This window comes from Nelumbo lutea, chromosome 4 (genome assembly GCF_056320005.1).
Source record: "Nelumbo lutea isolate HS-2025 chromosome 4, American lotus-T2T, whole genome shotgun sequence".
Lineage (NCBI taxonomy): Eukaryota > Viridiplantae > Streptophyta > Magnoliopsida > Proteales > Nelumbonaceae > Nelumbo > Nelumbo lutea.
Window position 1 is genome coordinate 71,380,010 of NC_142687.1, and position 13,171 is coordinate 71,393,180.

At 38.2% G+C, this 13,171-nt stretch overlaps 1 protein-coding gene and 1 non-coding gene across 2 annotated transcripts in view; one reads left to right on the plus strand and one right to left on the minus strand.

Moving 5' to 3' along the window:
- LOC148861037 (uncharacterized) overlaps positions 1 to 13,171 on the plus strand; it is a 102,442-nt gene that overhangs the window by 35,775 nt on the left and 53,496 nt on the right. The window lies entirely within an intron of this gene.
- Positions 8,878 to 8,984, minus strand: LOC148861039 (small nucleolar RNA R71). The gene has a single exon (XR_016095195.1). It is a non-coding gene; the product is annotated as a small nucleolar RNA R71 (small nucleolar RNA).

The following is a 13,171-nucleotide window of genomic DNA, read 5'->3' on the forward strand; positions in this document are numbered from 1 at the left end:
TTTCAGATCTGCAGCACTCAGCCAAAAAGAATTGATTGTGTTTCAGATTTTATTATTCTTTTCTTTCAATAAAAAAAGAAAAAAAAACAAATGAAAAAAAAAAGGGGGAGATCTTTTGAACAAACAGAGGAGCAATTGAGAATTCGGATCAGAACTCAGATCTGAGTTCAGATCTGAATTCTGCTATTGCAGATCTACAACAGTTCAGATCTGAGTTCCTCTGAACTCAGACCGGAACTGATGAAATTTTGAGGGGAATTGGGTGTCATCACCACCCCAATTCACCCTAGGGCACTTCTGCTTTTCCCCAAAAATAATTTGGTAGCAATAACTGAAGGTAAGGCAATTGAGAATTCAGATCCAAACTCAGACTTGAGTACAGATCTGAATTCTGCTATTACAGATCTGCTCAGTTCAGATCTGAATTCCTCTGAACTCAGATCTGAACAGATGCAAGTTTGAGGTGAATTGGGTGCCATCACTACCCCAATCCACCCTATAATACATCCAACCTGCCTCAAGGGTGAATGGATAGCAAGGAATGAGAGAAATTCAAATCTGAAATGTAGTTGATATGATGTGAGGACTGATGTGTGGCTCATTGTGACACTAGCAAGTGCACTAGCCGTTCAAGTAATAAAGTAGTGAGTGAAGTATCGTTCCCACGAGGATTTAGGAAACAATTACCAATACTAAATTGAGCACTTCTTATCTGATCAACAAATAAATCAAAAATCTAATGAAAGCTAAGAAATCCTAAATTAAAATCTATCTAAATCATTGGTCCAATTGCCTTCAAATCAGGTTAGAAGAGTAATCAGTAAATGTCAATCTCAGAATTCAGCAATCTATCAATTTGGATCATTCGAATGAATCATGATTGAGCCTTGGTTTGGTGAAACCCCAAGGTCATGAACAGCCTCTCTCAAGCGCATGTTCATCCTATGCATGAGTGACGGTTCTTCTATCTCTAGCAAGAATCTAATCCCCATGCATGCATTTCTTCAAACACTTCTAAGGCATCAATTCAAATCTGAATTGATCACCAACTGAATTGTGCAAGTTATCTCTAACCTTGCACTCAATTCAGTTCTTGAATAGTAGATCTGAATTCCTAGAGTCTCTCTCAAGCACTTTAGGAATTCCAAGCTGTAGATTAATTCGCCCAATCTGAAAATTTCAGATCTGAATTCTCTTTCAAGCAATTCAGATCTTGCAATCTCAGATATGAGAATTCAGATCTGAGTTTTGAAGGTTAGTTGGCCGAATTAATCTAAAATCACACCCTTATTCAAGAAACTTCAAGTACAATGCATGACCATTTGAATGAATAAAAAAGAATTAGATTGCTGAACTGAAATTTTACAAGCTGAAATACCTCAAGGAAGAATGGAAACAAGGAGAAAGAAGAAAGAATATATAACTAAGAAACTGAATCCAAATCAAAAGAGAATGAAACTACAAATGATTTATTACAAAAAATCTTTGAATCACAAACCCTCAATTCGAACTCACCTTCTTCTTCTAGCTTGCTTGTCTTGAACTTCCTTCAGCCCTTCTTCTTCTTCTTCCTTGCGCCTAGCCTTCTTCTCTTCTCTTCTCTCAAGGTGGCCGAACCTCTAAGAGTGGGAGAGCCTTCCTCTCAAGCAATTGAACAACTTTCTCCCCTCCTAGAGGCTTCCTTATATAGTTTTTCAAAGGGGGCTCTTGCCCCTTCTTGAAGCCTCTAGAATGGGGTGTATTACACCCCTCATGAACCTTCTAGAGTGCACCCTCCTTTTCTTCAAGAAACTCCTAGAAGTTGCTGCCCCTAGCTCCCTTTGGGCTGCTATTTGGGCTACAACTTAGCTTGCTTTTGAGCTCAAGTGGGCTACACTCTAGGCTGTTATTTGGGCTAAAAATGGGCTAGGCCAAAATTTCCTTCTTGCTAGGCTTCTTCCCTTGGATTTTCCAAAGAGTTTCACTTGCTCTTCTTGGGCCGAATGAAATTCTCTTGCTTTCATGGCTGGGCCGGGCTGAACTTGATAAATTTTGGATTTTCTTTTCTTGCTTTTACCTTCTTTTTGTTGATTTGGCTCCCCCTGAAATCTTTCTTGCAATCAAGTTAAAATAGGGCAAAATTTAATTAAACCATCATAAAATTTCATGCAAAAACCTCATAAAATATAGATAAATTGTAGGTTCATCAAATACCCCCACACTTAAGCTTTTGCTTGTCCTCAAGCAAAGACATCAGCCATAAACTTAACATTCCCCCCTTCTATTCTCACCATTTACCTGGTGAACTTTTTAAGATAGAAATGCATTGAGTAGTCGGGGAACTTTTGTAAGTGCTCAACTCTTATTCTTGTAAATTACCAATTAAGATATGTATCAGATCCAAGGAAAGGAGAATATGAATTTCATCATAGTCTAGCCTTCACTCCTAATTCATATATAAATCAGCTCCTTAATTGTCAAGGTTAATAATCAAATTTCACTAAGTTTCACATTTGTAACTGAATCTCAATGAGAGTTCAACTTTAGAGTGCCCCTTTGAACCTTAGCTATCACCACAATTTCTTAATTCTAGGGGTGGGTGCATCTTATGCTCCATCTCACCCTTTTCTTTTTTTTTTTTTTTTTTTTTCGGTGTGAGTGCATTTTATGCTCCATCTCACACACTTTTCTCTCTCTTTTTTTTTTGGTGTGAGTGCATCTTATGCTCCATCTCACACTGGTCACTTGCTTGAGGTAGGTAAATAGGGCTCATGTTCTAAGCTGCTAGTTTTACTATTCAGCTCAGAATAGCAGAGTCAATTTGGGCTTTTGAACATTCTTTGCAATTATTGAACCTCAAGAATCAACACTTCAGATGTGCACTAGATTTCTTGACCATTAACCATGAAATCAAGGGCTTCCATACACATGAAGATAGTTAGGGCTAGTCATGCTGAAAAGCATATTCAGCTCCCCTTTTCTCATGCATATATCAAATTGGGTCATTCACAAGAATAAAAACTTAACAAGTACATCAGTCTCCCTCAACTCATTGAATTCCTTCCTAAAAATAATCATCAAATAAATAGTAATGAACTTGAGGGGTTCCAGTCTTTTTTTTAGGTTATGTCATTGCCTGCATATGTGTGTTGGGGTGCATGAGGTGCATGGTTTCAGCCCCCATACCCTAGCCTCGGGCTCACTCCCCCACACTTAAGATGAACATTGTCCTCAATGTTCCTATTGTTAGGGGATCACAAAAAAAAAACAACAAGAGAAATACCAAGTAAAGAGAAGGGTGTATAGAGGACTTCCTGAAGATTAATTTCCAGATATGCAAGAGTTCTTTTGGTGGGAGCCTCTTCTGCTAGAATTTACTTGCAAGAGAGATCAAGAGCTTTGTTCTAACTAAAAATAATTTAAACCAAATAATAAAAAGACTACTATACACAATTCCAAACAATGTAAATAATTTAACCAGTCTGTAATACACAACAGAAACTTACAAGGCCAAGAAGTTTGAATTCTATCTAACAAAATAAATAAATAAATAAATTTAAAAAAAACAAGATCAAAAGCCAATATAAATATCTCTTGGAATCTGATATGCAAGTGATAAACAAGTGATTTACAAGATTGAAACTAGCCTAGAAGTCTAAGAGTTCTTGAAATCAGCACACTACCAAAGTTATTTGATTTTTTTTTTTTTTGGTTAGAACTTGACTTTTGAGAACAGTCACTTACAAAAACTCCAAACCTAATATCAATAAGTAGGTCTAAAATCTGTTGCAGTTAGGTCTGAAATAAGTTTGATCCCAAGAGCTTAAGACTTCTCTTTCAAGTCCCAACTTAAATGTCTTGTATGCCTCAGACCTGAAATCAGATCTGCAATTTTATAATGAAAGCAGCCTTGATTCAGATCTAAATACCATTACATCAAAAATATGAAGCTCTTTTTGGACCTCACAAACATTAGTCCTAATCCAATACAACCAATTCAGATTGGGTGCAAGTGATTTAAAAGATAACAAAACATCAAGTTCAAAGAAATTTCAGATCATGTACTCATACTGCCTCTGATTCTCATGCACTTCAGAACTGATTTTACCATTCATGGCTTAAATTTTCATCAATGAGGCAAGTCTGATGCATCAAATTGTGAATTGGGTGCTGTCACTACCCGAATTCACATCAAAATAGAGTGGGTTCAGGTCTGAGTTCAGATGAACTCAAATCTGAACCTAGCAGAATGCAGTCCTGCAACTGGCTGAACTCAGATCTGAACTTCAAATCTGAGTTTCAGATTTGAAAACTCACATGCTATTTTTTCATTGTTTTCTTTTTATTTTCTTTATCTATTTTTTTTTCTTTTTTTTTTTATAAATCTAAAACAAAATACAGCAATGCAACCAAAATCTTTTTGGATGAGTGCAGGTCTGATTGATGAATGCAATTCAGATCTGAACTCATTTTAAATTTTTTTTTTTTTTTTCGGTTGAGTGCTGCAGTTCTGCTATAGCAGATCTGAGTGCCGAATGCAACTCAGATCTGCAACACTCATGATTTTGTGATTTTTTTCTTTTAGAGGGTAATAACTTCAAGATAGAAAGCAAAACAGGTCTCCTTTTATTAAAATTAAACTGAAACAAGGAAAATAAAGTAATCTACTAAAGAGAAAAGAAGCATAACTACAGTAATACAACAGTTGCATTCAAAACAAAAATGAAAAATTAAGCAAATTAAACCAACTATGAATGCAATGCTGAAGAACTACATCTACCAGCTACACTAAATCAACAATCAAATATGAAGTAGGTCAACAATGGGAAAGAGAGCTAACTAGATCAGCAGTGGAGTTTCATGCTAATTGCTGTACTGTAGCAGCCCTGCTACAGCTCTGAATGCTAGTGGAATGCACTGCTGCTTTTATTGAATATGTGAGGCATCACAATTATTCAATCCAAACACACATCCTCACCAAATTTAGATTGGGTACAAGTGGGTAAAGCCAAGAATTCAGTCCACCCAGAATTCATAGAATGCTCTGTATCAGTTCAGTCCTCACATCATATCAACTGCATTTCAGATTTGAATTTCTCTCATTCTTTGCTATCCATTCACCCTTGAGGCAGGTTGGATGTATCATAGGGTGGATTGGGGTAGTGATGGCACCCAATTCACCTCAAACTTGCATCGGTTCAGATCTGAGTTCAGAGGAATTCAGATCTGAACTGAGCAGATCTGTAACAGCAGAATTCAGATCTGAACTGAAGTCTGAGTTTGGATCTGAATTCTCAATTGCCTTACCTTCAGTTATTGCTACCAAATTGTTTTTGGGGAATAGCAGAAGTGCCCTAGGGTGAATTGGGGTAGTGATGACACCCAATTCCCCTCAAAATTGCATCAATTCAGGTCTGAGTTCAGAGGAACTCAGATCTGAACTGTTGCAGATCTGCTGTAGCAGAATTCAGATCTGAACTCAGATCTGAATTCTGATCCGAATTCTCAATTGCTCCTCTGGTGGTTCAAAAGATCTCCCTTTTTTTTCTTTTCATTTTATATATATATATATATTTTTTTTTTGTAATGGAAAAAGAAATAAAATTCTGAAACACAAGCAATTCTTTTCAGCTGAGTGCTGCAGATCTGAAATCTGCTGATCTGAGTGCCAAATGCAACTCAGATCTGCAACACTCATGTTTTTTGTGAAATTTTTTTTAATCTTTTTTTTTTCTTTTTGAAGGGAACAACATCAAGATTGAATAGAAATCAAATATGCCTTTATTAAAATGAAACTGAAACCAGAAAAAGAGAGTAATCTACTTAAGAAAGAAGAAACATAACTACATGAGTACAGCAGTTGCAGTCCAAGCTGAAATGAAAAAGTTAGCAAATTAACCCAACTATGAATGCAATGCTGAATGAGATCAGATTAAGAATGCTCAATGTTTCCTAATATTACTTCTCTAAATCCCCGGCAATGGCGCCAAAAACTTGATGTGTGGCTCATTGTGACACTAGCAAGTGCACTAGCCGTTCAAGTAATAAAGTAGTGAGTGAAGTATCGTTCCCACGAGGATTTAGGAAATAATTACCAATACTAAATTGAGCACTTCTTATCTGATCAACAAATAAATCAAAAATCTAATGAAAGCTAAGAAATCCTAAATTAAAATCTATCTAAATCATTGGTCCAATTGCCTTCAAATCAGGTTAGAAGAGTAATCAGTAAATGTCAATCTCAGAATTCAGCAATCTATCAATTTGGATCATTCGAATGAATCATGATTGAGCCTTGGTTTGGTGAAACCCCAAGGTCATGAACAGCCTCTCTCAAGCGCATGTTCATCCTATGCATGAGTGACGGTTCTTCTATCTCTAGCAAGAATCTAATCCCCATGCATGCATTTCTTCAAATACTTCTAAGGCATCAATTCAAATCTGAATTGATCACCAACTGAATTGTGCAAGTTATCTCTAACCTTGCACTCAATTCAGTTCTTGAATAGTAGATCTGAATTCCTAGAGTTTCTCTCAAGCACTCTAGGAATTCCAAGCTGTAGATTAATTCGCCCAATCTGAAAATTTCAGATCTGAATTCTCTTTCAAGCAATTCAGATCTTGCAATCTCAGATCTGAGAATTCAGATCTGAGTTTTGAAGGTTAGTTGGCCGAATTAATCTACAATCACACCCTTATTCAAGAAACTTCAAGTACAATACATGACCATTTGAATGAATAAAAAAGAATTAGATTGCTGAACTGAAATTTTACAAGCTGAAATACCTCAAGGAAGAATGGAAACAAGGAGAAAGAAGAAAGAACATATAACTAAGAAACTGAATTCAAATCAAAAGAGAATGAAACTACAAATGATTTATTACAAAAAATCTTTGAATCACAAACCCTCAATTCGAACTCACCTTCTTCTTCTAGCTTGCTTGTCTTGAACTTCCTTCAGCCCTTCTTCTTCTTCTTCCTTGCGCCTAGCCTTCTTCTCTTCTCTTCTCTCAAGGTGGCCGAACCTCTAAGAGTGGGAGAGCCTTCCTCTCAAGCAATTGAACAACTTTCTCCCCTCCTAGAGGCCTCCTTATATAGTTTTTCAAGGGGGCTCTTGCCCCTTCTTGAAGCCTCTAGAATGGGGTGTATTACACCCCTCATGAACCTTCTAGAGTGCACCCTCCTTCTCTTCAAGAAACTCCTAGAAGTTGCTGCCCCTAGCTCCCTTTGGGCTGCTATTTGGGCTACAACTTTGCTTGCTTTTGAGCTCAAGTGGGCTACACTCTAGGCTGTTATTTGGGCTAAAAATGGGCTGGGCCAAAATTTCCTTCTTGCTAGGCTTCTTCCCTTGGATTTTCCAAAGAGTTTCACTTGCTCTTCTTGGGCCGAATGAAATTCTCTTGCTTTCATGGCTGGGCCGGGCTGAATTTGATAAATTTTGGGTTTTCTTTTCTTGCTTTTGCCTTCTTTTTGTTGATTTGGCTCCCCCTGAAATCTTTCTTGCAATCAAGTTAAAATAGGGCAAAATTTAATTAAACCATCATAAAATTTCATGCAAAAACCTCATAAAATATAGATAAATTGTAGGTTCATCAAGGACTGAACTGATATAGAGCATACTATGAATTATGGGTGGACTGAATTCTTGGCTTTACCCACTTGTAACCAAGCTACATTAGCTAAGGAGGTGTATGTTTGGATTGAATAATTGTTATGCCTTAGATATTTAAGAAAAATTAGCACTTTCCAAGTATTTTTTTAGCATTCAGATCTGTAGCAGGGCTGCTATAGTGCAACAGTTAGTAGACCTGATTTCAGATTTCTACAAAAGTTGTATAGACCGAATAGTTTGCTATACCAAACATTGCAGACCCAATTTTCAGGTCTTAGCAAGTGTTTGATATGCATCAGCTATACAGGTTTGAGCTTCAATTGTAGAGTTTAAAATCTTTAACCCAAGCCTAACTCAGGACTGGTTTTAGTTTATTTCAGATCCTTTTAAATTTTTTTTTTTTCAGATCAAATCTGATTTCAGCCCTAAAGCATCACAGAATTGATTCCAACCTTAATGGATGTATATTGTAGTGTATACCAATGAGTGTGTATGAGATATCCAGCTCAGATCTGAATTATTATTTATTAATTTCTCTAGACTAACAATACCAAAGACTTGTAGATCTGAACTCAGATCTAAATTGGGTCTGAATTCAGATGTTGCAATCGATGGATGTAGATAAAGGAACCTTGAATAAGATGATTGGTTTAAATCTGCTTTTAGTATAATCGGCTTCATTTATTCATGATAGGATGTAGGTTTTGTATTCCAATACTTCACTTTACAGTGTGATAGGATTAGTTATTTATTTTCTTTTGTGAATATTGGCATTTTTATTGCTTTGACTTTAACAGTTTATGACAAGCAGACTTGAACTGGAAGAGATCCTTTACGACCCAGAGATTGAACGGACTCTTCGTGTTTATTTGAGAGCTGCTAAGCAAGTCAGACAAGAAGCACAAGAAATGGCTGAACAAAGAACTATGATGGATTATGCCAAGCCCACCCTCACCAGGACTGTCTCCAGCATTATCAGGCCAACTATTGCTGCCAATAACTTCGAAATTAAACCGGCCATAATCCAAATGATACAAAATACGGTTCAGTTTTGTGGTATGGCTCATGAGGATCCGAATGCCCATATTGCTAACTTCTTGGAAATCTGTGACACCTTCAAACACAATGGGGTAAGTGATGATGCCATCCGGCTGAGGTTATTCCCATTTTCTTTGAAGGATAAAGCCAAAGCTTGGTTGAACTCATTACCGGCAGGATCTATAGCCACATGGGACGAAATGGCCAGCCGTTTTCTCTCTAAATATTTTCCCCCTTCTAAAACTGCTAAAATGAGGAATGACATCACTACTTTTTTCCAACAAGAGGGGGAATCTTTATATGAATCATGGGAACGATACAAGGAGCTGTTAAGGAGAGTTCCTCACCATGGCCTCCCCATTTGGCTGCAAGTGCAGACTTTCTATAATGGTCTTACTGACTCAAATAAGACCATATTAGATGCTGCAGCCGGAGGATCCATAAATAATAAAACTCCTGAGGTTGCCCATGCACTTATTGAGGAAATGGCAGCCAACAATTATCAATGGCATTCGGAAAGGACTCAAACTAGGAAGCAGCAAGGCTTGCATAATGTTGACACTTATACAGCACTAGCTGCACAAATAGGAGCACTCAGTAAAAAAATAGATGAAATGCAGATAGCTGCCATGCATGTGCAGCCTCTTAATTGTGAATTGTGTGGGGGAGGCCACATCAGTACAGACTGCCAAGTTGGCAATCAGTTCAGACCATCTACTGAACAAGTTGACTATGTCAGCAATTCGTCAAGACAACAGGGTTACCAGAGTCACCATACTTTTCATCCAGGATGGAGGGGACATTCAAACCAGTCCTGGCCAAATCAACATATTTCCAAGCCGTTCCACCAGACTTATCATCAGCCTGAACCGAAATCCAATTTGGAGGAACTGATGACAAAATTTATAGCAGGTGCAGAAACTAGGTTCCAGAACCAGGAAGCCTCAATCAAAAACCTGGAAAACCAAGTGGGGCAATTGGCACAATTAATCTCTTCCAGACTGCCGGGAACTCTTCCAAGCAACACTGAAGTGAATCCACGAGAGCAGGTGCAAACTATTACCTTAAGAAGTGGAAAAGAGTTGCCTGAGGTAGAAAAAAAGAATTGGGCTGAACCCAAGGCAGAAACAAGCCTTGGAACTAGACAACAGAAGACGGAACAACCAGAAGCACAACAAGGGATGCACCAACAACCGCAAGTTCCATTCCCTAACAGGCTGAAGCAACAAAAATTGGAGAAGGAATTTGGTAAGTTTCTTGAAATATTTAAAAGTTTACATATTAATATTCCTTTTGCTGATGCTTTAGCCCAGATGCCACACTATGCAAGGTTTTTGAAGGAATTATTGGCAAACAAAAGGAAACTAGGAGATGTGGCTACAGTTGCATTAAATGAGGAATGTTCTGCTATCCTTTTGAACAAGCTGCCTTAGAAACTCAAAGATCCAGGGAGTTTCACTATTCCTTGTACCATTGGCAGTTTAAAAATTGAAAAAGCTTTATGTGACCTGGGAGCTAGCATCAATTTAATGCCATATTCTATCTTCAAGAAATTGGGGTTGAATGAACCCCAACCCACTAGAGTGGCATTACAATTGGCTGATAGATCCATTAGACATCCTAGGGGGATCATAGAAGATGTGTTAGTTAAAGTTGACAAATTCATTTTTCCAGTTGATTTCATTGTGTTAGACATGCAAGAAGATGTGGAGGTCCCGCTTATCCTAGGGAGACCTTTCCTGGCTACCGGGAAAGCAATGATTGATGTCCAACAAGGACAACTCAGCCTTAGGATACAAGATGAGGAGATAATTTTTAAAATGTCTGATGCTATGAAACATGCACCCTCTAGTGATGATTCTTGTTTTATGATTGATGCCATTGAATTGACAATTGATGAATGCTTCCAGGTAAGTAGAATAACTGATCCTCTTGAACTCTGCCTCCAGCAGGGAGAACTTGAAGAAGCAGAAAATGAAAAAATAAACCTCATGATAGCATACCTGAATGATAAGCCTCAATTCAAGGGAAAGGGGTTTCTTAAATTAGAGAACTTAGGCAAATTGCCCGGACCATCAGGTAAACCATCACCCCAAGAACCCCCCACCCTTGAACTGAAGCAATTACCATCCCATTTAGAGTATGCTTTCCTTGAGGAACCATCAGATCTCCCCGTGATAATTTCTGCAGCGCTGAATCCCTTACAAAGGGAAAAATTATTAAGAGTGTTGCGGGAACACAAAAATGCTATAGCTTGGAAGGTAGAAGATATCAAAGGCATTAATCCATCAATCTGCACTCACAGAATTTTGATGGAAGAGGACAGCAAGCCTTCCGTTCAGCCCCAAAGGCGCCTGAACCCCAACATGAAAGAAGTGGTAAAGGCTGAAATAATTAAGTTGTTAGATGCTGGGATCATTTATCCTATTTCTGATAGTTCTTGGATAAGCCCTGTGCAAGTTGTGCCCAAAAAAGGGGGTACGACTGTTGTTCCAAATGAGAAAAATGAACTCATCCCTACTAGAACCGTTACCGGATGGCGTGTGTGTATTGACTATAGAAAATTAAATGAAGCCACCCGGAAGGACCATTTCCCTCTTCCATTTATGGATCAAATGTTGGAGAGGCTAGCCGGGCATGAGTATTATTGTTTCTTGGATGGATATTCAGGGTATAACCAGATACCAATTGCACCAGAAGATCAAGAAAAGACCACTTTTACTTGCCCATATGGAACCTTTGCATACCGAAGGATGCCCTTTGGGTTATGCAATGCCCCAACAACCTTTCAGCAATGTATGATGTCTATATTTTCTGATATGGTTGAAAAATTTATTGAGATCTTCATGGATGATTTTTCAGTTTTTGGCTCTTCGTTTGATGCATGTTTGAATAATCTGGAACAGGTGCTTACTAGATGTAAAGAAACACATCTTGTGTTAAATTGGGAGAAATGTCATTTTATGGTGCAAGAAGGCATAGTGCTTGGACACAAGATCTCTCAAAGAGGTATAGAAGTCGACAAGGCCAAGGTGGAGGCAATTGAAAAATTGCCAACCCCAACATCTGTTCGTTCTTTGAGAAGTTTCTTAGGACATGTCGAATTCTATAGAAGGTTTATTAAAGATTTCTCAAAAATTTCCAAGCCATTATCTACCTTGCTTAAGAAAGAAGTGCCTTTTGAATTTTCAACTGAATGTCTTCATGCTTTCAACATCTTGAAAGACAAATTGATCCATGCACCTATTATGGTAGCACCAGATTGGACCCTCCCATTTGAATTGATGTGTGATGCGAGTGATTTTGCTATAGGAGTTGTTTTAGGACAAAGAATGAACAAACATTTTCAGCCAATTTACTATGCTAGCAGAACCTTGACTGGACCCCAACTCAATTACACCACCACAAAAAAGGAGCTGTTAGCAGTAATATTTGCACTTGATAAGTTTCGTTCATATCTGATATTATCCAAGGTTGTTGTCCACAAAGATCACTCGGCATTAAGGCACTTGCTTACCAAGCAAAACTCAAAACCAAGACTGATCAGGTGGATCCTTTTATTGCAAGAGTTTGACATTGAGATTAGAGACCTGAAGGGTGCTGCAAACCTAGCTGCTGACCATCTCTCCTGGCTGCAAACCTGGCTGCTGACCAGCAACATTCGAGAAGAATTTCCGGATGAGCAGTTGTACTCAATACAGAAATACTCATATCCTTGGTATGCTGATTTTGCTAATTATCTAGCTGCACAAGTCCTTCCTCCTAACCTTTCATATCAACAGAAAAAGAAATTCTTTTCTAATGTAAAATACTATCTGTGGGAGGAACCCTTTTTGTATAAATTGTGTGCAGATCATATCATAAGGAGATGTGTCCCCGAGGAGGAGATGGAGTCGGTACTCCAATTTTGCCATGATAAAGAAGCAGGAGGTCATTTTGGAGCTAGTCGCACTACAGCCAAGGTTTTGCAATCAGGTTTTTATTGGCCCACACTTTTCAAAGATGCCCATCGGTATGTGTCCACATGTGACAAATGCCAAAGATCGGGAAACATTTCCCGACGGAATGAAATGCCCCTTTCCAATATTTTAATTTGTGAAATCTTTGATGTTTGGGGTATAGATTTCATGGGACCTTTCCCGAATTCTTTTGGGAATAAGTACATCCTCGTTGCAGTTGACTATGTATCCAAATGGGTAGAAGCCATGGCTTTACCCACAAATGACTCAAGAAGGGTGGTACACTTCCTAAAGAAGCTATTCTCCCGATTTGGCACTCCGCGAGCTATAATTAGTGATAGGGGAACTCACTTCTGCAATAGCCAATTTGAGAGGTTAATGCAGAAATATGGAATTACACATAAATTAGCTACCCCTTATCACCCTCAAACCAGTGGCCAAGTGGAGTTGGCTAACAGGGAACTCAAAAGAATTCTGGAAAAGACCGTAGCATCCACCAGAAAAGATTGGTCCATCAAATTAGATGATGCATTATGGGCATACAGAACTGCATTTAAGACACCCATTGGCATGTCCCCCTACA